Source organism: Cololabis saira, chromosome 4 (genome assembly GCF_033807715.1).
Source record: "Cololabis saira isolate AMF1-May2022 chromosome 4, fColSai1.1, whole genome shotgun sequence".
Lineage (NCBI taxonomy): Eukaryota > Metazoa > Chordata > Actinopteri > Beloniformes > Belonidae > Cololabis > Cololabis saira.
In genome coordinates, this window is record NC_084590.1 from 10,822,565 (window position 1) to 10,831,635 (window position 9,071).

General features: G+C 42.8%; 1 protein-coding gene across 1 annotated transcript in view; it reads right to left on the bottom strand.

The window, feature by feature from the left end:
* The window catches only part of pak1 (p21 protein (Cdc42/Rac)-activated kinase 1), a 98,615-nt gene extending 90,002 nt beyond the window's left edge, over positions 1–8,613 (bottom strand). The window contains exon 1 of the mRNA XM_061718821.1: positions 8,487–8,613. The gene's annotated coding sequence lies outside the window, so the exon portion shown is untranslated. The remainder of the gene's footprint in view (positions 1–8,486) is intronic.
* Positions 8,614–9,071: the final 458 nt, after the last annotated feature.

The following is a 9,071-nucleotide window of genomic DNA, read 5'->3' on the forward strand; positions in this document are numbered from 1 at the left end:
ATCCAGTGTGTTGGCGAAGGGAAACACCTAAAATACGCAGGGAAGTTGTACGTGAGGACTGGAACTGAGAAACACTAAAGTTAAAGGGGACCTATTATCGCATTTAACCCCTATTTTAAACAGGCCTTGAATGTCTTAAAAACAAGCTTTTGATTGTTATTGCTAAATAAATTAAAAATTCAGCCTCTAAACCATGTCTTTATCTTCCCATTCTCTAACCTCATTATCTATGCAGGATTCTGAGTGGGCGGGCGGCTATGATAATTAGGCTCTGTGCTGATTGGCTGCCTGACGTGATGACGCGAATGACGCGATACACCGCTATGGAAAAATGGTGGAAGCTCCGGCCGGCGGAGTTAAGGCTGATTTATGGTTCCGCGTTACACCAACGCAGAGCCTACGGCGTAGGGTACGCAGCGACGCGCACCGTAGGCTACGGCGTACTCTAGGGCGTAGGCTCTGCGTCGATTTAACGCGGAACCATAATTCAGGCTTTATGCGAGCGAGCGTCAGCGACAAAATCAATTCCATTGCTTTATTTTCTATTGGACTGTCCTAACCGGCCGCAGCAGCGCTGCAGTGCAGCAGCGTCGCGCCGTTTTGAGCTGAACATTTGTCGGACGCCCTGCTTCTATTTTCTTCCTGTCGCCCTTGTTGAAAGCCGGTTGAAAGCGCTGTAGGAAACGGTCATGATGAGGAACAGCTGATCCAGTTAGTTGAAATGAGAAGTTATCTCTATTGGTGCTTATCCACTAGTACCTACTCAGCGCGCCCTGACTCGGGACGCCTCGTACCGCCTCCACCCGTTCTGTCCCCGTTTGTTTTTCGACACCCAGGGGAGAAGTGGGCAGGTTGGGGTGAAGCTGCTGTGACGTACTCGATTGCGCAACCCCTTTGTCTGTGTCGGCGCAGATGAGAAATCAGCTGGGGCCGCGAGCGGCTGAGAGTAAAACAGCCCGTCTACATCCCTTTTTTAATTTTCTCGTCAGCCACCAGGTTTATGAACATCTGCACCTCAGAGTTGGATCACCAATTTGTTTGACGTTTGCGCTGTATAATAAAATCGCCGCGAGTCGCTCTCGCGCTGACTCCCGCTTCCTGATTCAAACATCTGACGGCCCCGCCCCCCGACCAATCAGTGGTGTGGAGGGTGATGACGTCAGATACAGGGCCGACTCAGCCCGGTTAGAACCTCGGCAGAATAGGTGCAGAAAAAGTACCTACTCGGCCAGCCTCTACTTGTCTCGGCCCGTAGAGGAGAAGCGCAAGACGGGGGCGTGGAGAGTAGAAGCGCGCAGAGTAGGTACTAGTGGAAAAGGGCCATAAGATAACTCCTCATTTCACTACAAAAACCTCAATAAAGTGGCAGCTGCTGGAGGGAGATGGACAGAGAGCATCCAATGTCACGCAGTGCGAAGCGATAGTCGGACGCTCACATGCAGTTACACGGTTTTATAGTTGTGGCCGTGGTTTGCATTTTGGTTACGTAACGAAAATGCGCAGAATCTGAACGGCTTGTAGATCCACATCACACTGGACGGCTCATCCGGGCGGCTGTACAGACACTGCAGAATTTGGTTGCTTTCCTCCTTCTCTGAGTTGTCAGACTGAGGGGAGACCACTTTATATATGTTAAAGCAAGAAAAAAACATGTTTTTCATAATAGGTCCCCTTTAAAATTTCACGTGGGAAAAATACAGCCCATCTCAATCTGACCCCCCTAAAATAAAAATGATGCAACAAAAGCATTTTTTTGACATTTGAAAAAAGATCAAATGCTTGAGATTCTTAAACATGATGAAAAGGAAAGTATACGGTTTAATCTGCTATTTAACTTGATTCCAGCTAACATCGCATTCACACTACACCAATAATACTTTTTGGAAACCTACTTGGAATAAATGCTTCAGAAATTTTTTTTAAAGTTGTTCAATTAAAAACGGATATCAAAGTAAAACCAATATGAAAGGAGTACAACCTGTACAATATTCCTCCTCTGTGAGGGAGCAGATTAACTGAATCAAAGCACTTTTATTTCAGCAGAATAGTTTAGCGTCATTAGTCCTCCTACACCATCACAAACTACCTTTCTGATCCTGATCTGTGACATAAATATTAAGATTAGATATGCATCCTAACCTGTCCTTTTATCTGCCTTCTGGGGTAGATGAAAATCCTCTAAGACAGAAAAAAAAAAGAAAATCAATGAAGACTCACACCTCTCATCTGGTCTCAGCCAGTCCGCCTCACGGAGAGAAGAGGCTGCGTGCAGTTTCCTGCTGCTGGAGTTGGTCTACGCCGCGTTCAGCAGCTTCAGCAGCTTCAGCAGCCTCGGCAGCCCTCCACGGAGACAGTCTATTCATTATTCAGCTGCTGGCAGACAGCTCCAAAGCCAGTATTACTATTTATGTTGGTACGGCGTGCAAGTGACTGTCAACGCTGCAGAGAAAAATATCCATGGTAATAAGATCTTTATTTCAACCTGGGCTGTAGAAACATGCCTGAGCTTCGTATTTGTTATGTTCAACAGTCTCAATAATGGTGTAGAAGTTTAAAAGAAATAGCCCCGGCGAGGCTGGAAACACTGCTGACTCCCAGCAGAATATGCTTATTAGCTATCTCTCGCAGCCGTCGGCTCTTGAAGGATCACAAGACTGGGAACGCAGAACAACAGCCAGCCGGCTCACGAGGGAAACAAACCTGCTTAACCAACACCTCATTTCCTTTCATAACTTTTAAATCAAATATTGAGTTTACCCCACCTGCACATGTGTAACTTATCGCTCCTACAGAAGGCTATCACTCTTTCCATGCAAGTGTCAGGGAAAGTAAATCTAAACATTTATTATCTACGTCTGTCTCATGAACGAGTACAGAAGACTTGTGAAAGCGGTTTGCAGAATTATATAAAGAGCGGAGAATGGGACTTTCCTCTAAAACGCATCAGGATCAAAGAAAAACCAACACTAAACTGTAAATCCAATTTAACTGGACTAACAGACCAGTTGTTTCAGTCTTAAATGGATCCAGTTTTTCATTATTGCTTAATAAAGTTTATTAATGTTCATTAATCAATAAGCGAGTTTTGAGACAAAACAATAAGACTGAGCTGGAATCACACCATTAAAACAACTAATAATCAGATTCTCTTTCTAACTCATTTGTATTAAGAAACTAAAATGAAACCAATTAAGAATAATGGACTATAAGTTTATCTTATTCTGTATTTTTCTCCTCCTCAGTAATAAGATGCTCGTGTTGTTGGTCAGCAGATCTAAGTCACCAACTAATTGCCTCACACAAAATAACTTTACAAATAACCAGAGGTGTCTTCAGTATTCACATTCATTACTCAGGTAGAAGTATAGATACTAGAGTTTAAAAATACTCCTGTAGAAGTTGAAGTATCAATTCAAGTTTTTTACTCAAGTAAAAGTATAAAAGTACTGGTTTCAAAACTACTTAAAGTATAAAAGTAAAAGTAATGTAAGGGGGGAAAAAAGCCATTAAGGACAAAAGCCATTGAAAATGAAAGTATCTTAGTATAATGCAAATATATTAAAGAAGCATATATGTGTACTATTGAGCATTAACATGTGTTTCAGAGAGCATAAGATATGGTGACTAGTTGCCTATAAGTATTGTAATGGTGCAAAAAGTCAAACTTCAGAGGCATGTTATCATTTATCCTAATGTTTATTGGAATGTACATCCAAGTTTAGTTGCAGGAATCTGAGGGAACGGATGTAAGAACAAAACTGGACAAGAACATCTGAAACAACCACAACCAAATTCACTCTATCCGGATGGAGAAATTTAACTGGATAGTTTTTTTTTTAAAGGCCCAAATGAAATAGAGTAACTGTTTTTAAAATGTAAGGAGTAAAAAGTACAGATAATTGTGTGAAAATGTAAGGAGTAAAAGTCAAAAGTCGTCTGAAAAATAATTACTCCAGTGAAGTATAGATAACCAAAATTTCTACTTAAGTAAGGTAACGAAGTATTTGTACTTCGTTACTTGACACCTCTGCAAATAACTTTCAAACATGGCAGGTGAGATCCGTCCCAACGACTGACCAACAGGAACGCACGGATGCGTTTACATCACAACACGTACTTGTACAAACACAGCAGCCTGCTGCCTCCTGACATAGACGAGCCAAAGCCACAGGAACCAAATGGGTCATTAACCCTCCTCCTCCGACGCCCTCGCCCTCCGTCCTGCTGTCGAGGTGCCAAAGTGACACCTGGGTGGCCTTGTGTGTCATGCGGGGCAATAAAACTCGCTTTTTTGCCAAAACCCAGGTGTCCATGGCAACCGCCATCAACCCTAAGCCGTATCCCTCCCTCCTCACAGCCTTGCAGTCAAAACACAACTTCAATTTTGTTCACAAGTTTGAACACAGACATTTTTCTCATATCAGCCATCACTGGAATTTAATTATCAAGGATTTTTTTTTTCAAACTTACTACAACAGCGATTAGCAAAAACTAAGAGCTGCAGCATAGTAGGTTCACTAACCTTCTCAATCTTTTTACGTTCAAGATTCAGATTTATTATGACTGTAAAAAAACAAGCATTTTAATAAAAGTATTAGGAATGGGTGATATTTTACCGTTCACGATAAAAATTCCTCATGGTAAGAATTTGTCATCTCACGGTAAAAACGATAAATTCCCGTTGATGACGTTTTTGTGTAAAACTGATTTATGGTTCTGTGTTAAATCCACGCACAACGTACATGAAGGAAGGAAGGAAGGAAGGAAGGAAGGAAGGAAGGAAGGAAGGAAGGAAGGAAGGAAGGAAGGAAGGAAGGAAGGAAGGAAGGAAGGAAGGAAGGAAGGAAGGAAGGAAGGAAGGAAGGACCGAAGGAAGGAAGGAAGGAAGGAAGGAAGGAAGGAAGGAAGGAAGGAAGGAAGGAAGGAAGGAAGGAAGGAAGGAAGGAAGGAAGGAAGGAAGGAAGGACCGAAGGAAGGAAGGAAGGAAGGAAGGAAGGAAGGAAGGAAGGAAGGAAGGAAGGAAGGAAGGAAGGAAGGAAGGAAGGAAGGAATGGAAAAAAGAAAGAAAGGAAGGAAGGAAGGAAGGAAGGAAGGAAGGAAGGAAGGAAGGAAGGAAGGAAGGAAGGAATGGAAAAAAGAAAGAAAGAAGGAAGGAAGGAAGGAAGGAAGGAAGGAAGGAAGGAAGGAAGGAAGTAAGGAAGGAAGGAAGGAAGGAAGGAAGGAAGGAAGGACCGAAGGAAGGAAGGAAGGAAGGAAGGAAGGAAGGAATGGAAAAAAGAAAGAAAGGAAGGAAGGAAGGAAGGAAGGAAGGAAGGAAGGAAGGAAGGAAGGAAGGAAGGAAGGAAGGAAGGAATGGAAAAAAGAAAGAAAGAAGGAAGGAAGGAAGGAAGGAAGGAAGGAAGGAAGGAAGGAAGGAAGGAAGGAAGGAAGGGAGAAAAGAGGAAGGGAAGAAGGAAGGAAGGGAGAAAAGAGGAAGGGAAGAAGGAAGGAAGGGAGAAAAGAGGAAGGGAAGAAGGAAGGAAGGAAATGAGCCTGAAAGAAAGAAAGAAAGAAAGAAAGAAAGAAAGAAAGAAAGAAAGAAAGAAAGAAAGAAAGAAAGAAAGAAAGAAAGAAAGAAAGAAAGAAAGAAAGAAAGAAAGAAAGAAAGAGGATAAATTCCCGTTGATGACGTTTTTGTGTAACAAACATGGCGGATTTTTATCGTTATCGGGATAAATGCCAGAAATTATCGTGAGTATAGATGTAGCTCCTTACGTGAAGTATAAGTTTCGTTAAATATGAACTGAAAAACTCTTTAAAGTCATATTTCAGCTGCATAAGAGACTGCAGGAGGTTAACTTTCCATGTGTCATCAGGACGATGTCAGAAATGCCAACTCTGATTCCTGAGAATTTGGGCCTGAACAACTCATCCATCCTATTCCTGTCAAGGGTCACAGGAGTCTGCCGGCGCATGTCCCTGCTCTCCTCAGGAAACAATGGCAGGTGCACACGGGTCACCGGCCCATTGTGACCACAAACACTCACTCCTCCGGAGAATTTAGAAACACCAATTAACCGGGCAAACGTGCTTTTGAACTGTGGGGGGAAGCCGGAGTAGCCAGGGAAAAGCCCATGCAAGTGCAGAGAACATGCAAACCCCACACTGAAAGACTCGTGGGATCTTAACCACTACAACCAGAAACCACGTGTCACTCTCCTGCCCTCTAAAACGCATCCTGAAAGGGAAATTAAGAGTGAAACCTAAACAAGACTATAATAGGAATATAAACCAAGTTATTATGCAGTAACTGAGTCTTTGTGTCATTAAGTCATCTTCAGGGTTTTTCAGAGGGAGAAAGTGCTGACTCAGAACTGAACCATCAACAGTAAAAGCTCTTCACGGTCCTAATCCAGAAAGCTTAAGCCAGAACTTCTTATAACAGGTAGCAAAGGGCAAAGTCTGCCCAACTGCACTTAAGGAAATATGGAGACAGGAAATTCAGAGCCTACGTTTTAAGAGGATAACTAACTTTTAATTGTTCATACACATGCCAGATGAGTGCGTCCTGTCCTGGGACTGCGTGGGATCGATACAATGCAGCAGATACATGCACGCTTTTCCCAGCAGCCAAAACCTGGTGGAAGGAACTCTTCTGGATCAAGAAGTGACCATGTTTCTGCTGAGCTGTGTGGAAACAACAGCTTCAGCACATTTGGGATTCCTGTGCACTGATCAGAACAACTGAAGTCACCACAATCACAGAAACAGCAGGTGATGTAAAGGCACAATGAGGTCAGGGTGAAGTCATCAATGGATACTGCACACATACAGGCAGAAAAGTGTGGAGGAAAAGGAGAATTTTGCAGACATAAGGATGCTTTTACTTTCTAAAGGGATATTTTAGAGTACAACTGAAGTCTAAAACAACTGAAGTCAACCACAATCACAGATACAGCAGGTGATGCAAAGGCACAATGAGGTCAGGGCGAAGCCAGGGTCGTCAATTCAGTATGGCAAGGTATGGCAGCCGCCACACCTTGGCTTCAAGGGAAAATGTAAATGTTTGTTTTTTAAATACATTTATGGAATTACTCTGTGTCTATTTGTATTGATTATTCTATTACTTAATACATATAGAATAACTACAAATGCAAATCAGAACAACATGATCGATTTCACTAGTTATTATACACTGCAAAAACTAAAAATCTTAACAAGAATATTTACGGTATCTTATTTCTAGTTAAAATGTCTAATTTTTAGTCAAAAAAAATCTCATTACATTTAAGACAAGACTCAAAAACAACCATTTTCACCTGTTTCAAGTAGATTTTCACTTAAAATAAGTAGAAAAATCTGCCAATGGAACAAGATTGTTTTGCTTGTAATGAGAAGATAAATCTTGTCCCACTGGCAGATTTTTCTACTTATTTCAAGTGAAAATTTACTTGAAACAGGTGAAAATGGTCAAATAACAAGTTATTTTTCTGGTGATGACTCTTGTTTTAAGTGTAAGGAAAAAATTTTTCTAAAAATTAGACATTTTAACTAGAAATAAGACAAATATTCCTGGTAAGATTTTGAGTTTTTGCCGTGAGTGAGACTGCATTTGAAAAAGTTCCAATTTTCTTGACCACACAGATAAGCTACATAAACTTCTGTGATGAGTATTTGCTGGACGTGTTGATTGATACTCTAGTTAAGTTCTGTGACTCGTAACCTTGCCATACCTTAGCTTCCACTGAATTGACGCCACTGTGCAGACATAAGGATGCTTTTACTTTCTAACTTTCTAAAAGGGATATTTTAGAGTACAACTGAAGTCTAAAACAACTGAAGTCAACCACAATCACGGATACAGCAGGTGATGCAAAGGCACAATGAGGTCAGGGCGAAGCCATCAATGGATACTGCACATATAGGCAGACTTTCATTCTCACTGTGTGAAAAGTGTGGAGGAAAAGGGGGATTTTGCAGACATAAGGATGCTTTTACTTTCTAACTTTCTATGGGATCTTTTAGAGTATTTACATCAAGCATGTGAAAAGGATGGACAGTTTTAACAGAGAGATTTAAGAGATGGAAAGGTGGAAAAACTGGCAGGAGTTGATCCTTTCATTCATTGGAAGTCGGCCTGCGGTGCCATCACTTCGCCTGTCGAGCACAGCCCGGCTGGTGAACTGGGAGGCAACCGGTATAATAAAAAAATAATAAAAAAATACCCCCACCACCCACGCTGCCGGCCGGCCGGGATAATAACCCCAGTCGTGACTGACTGAAACTCCGGTAAGTGCAGGATGATCATCCTGCAGGGTGCTGGCTATGAAACATGGATGCAGAAACAAGGGGGGAAAGGGGGAGATAATAGTGTGCTGCCAGCCGACAGTAACTATTAACCCCTTCCTATATGCTCACACAAATTGGCCCCTAATTCGCAGCGCACCATGCTTGACTGGGAATACTGATTTAAAGGGGAAAGAAATAAAGTCACAACGCTCACTCACCACTTGTCCGGCAGCAAGATGTAAATTCCCCGGGGTGGTTTTCCTGCAGCGGGACGCGGCGTGTCATGTATTGAGGGAAGTGTGCTCCGCTGTGGGCTCAGAGCCGCTGCGCTCTCCGGGTTTAACAGTAAACTTGCCGAGCCCAGGCTATTGTTAGGCCGGGCGTGCAGAGGTCTGCTGCAGAACAAGTCCCGCCTCCTTCACGCCGCTCCGGACACGCCATTGGTCGGGCCGCAGCCTCGCCCGCTCCTGATTGGCTAGGACTCGCGTTCGTCATTAGGACAGGGGCGGGTCCCAGCCCCGGCCAGATCGCCGGTGAAACTAGCGGTGGTGCATTCAAGGGGTCATGACAAAAAATGGGAGATTTTAGCCTCCTATTGGATGTGTGCGAAGAGCGTTGCGTTCAGGTGTTACTTTCTTACATGATCATAAAGCTTTCAACATATCGGAATCAAGGGCGTAGGTTTGGTCTCAACATTGGTAGGGACGATATAACAGGATAACCTGCATGTACACTTTTTGCTAGGGACGGGACATTAATAAGACCAAACAGATTGGGTGAACCGGATATGAACCTAATTAATT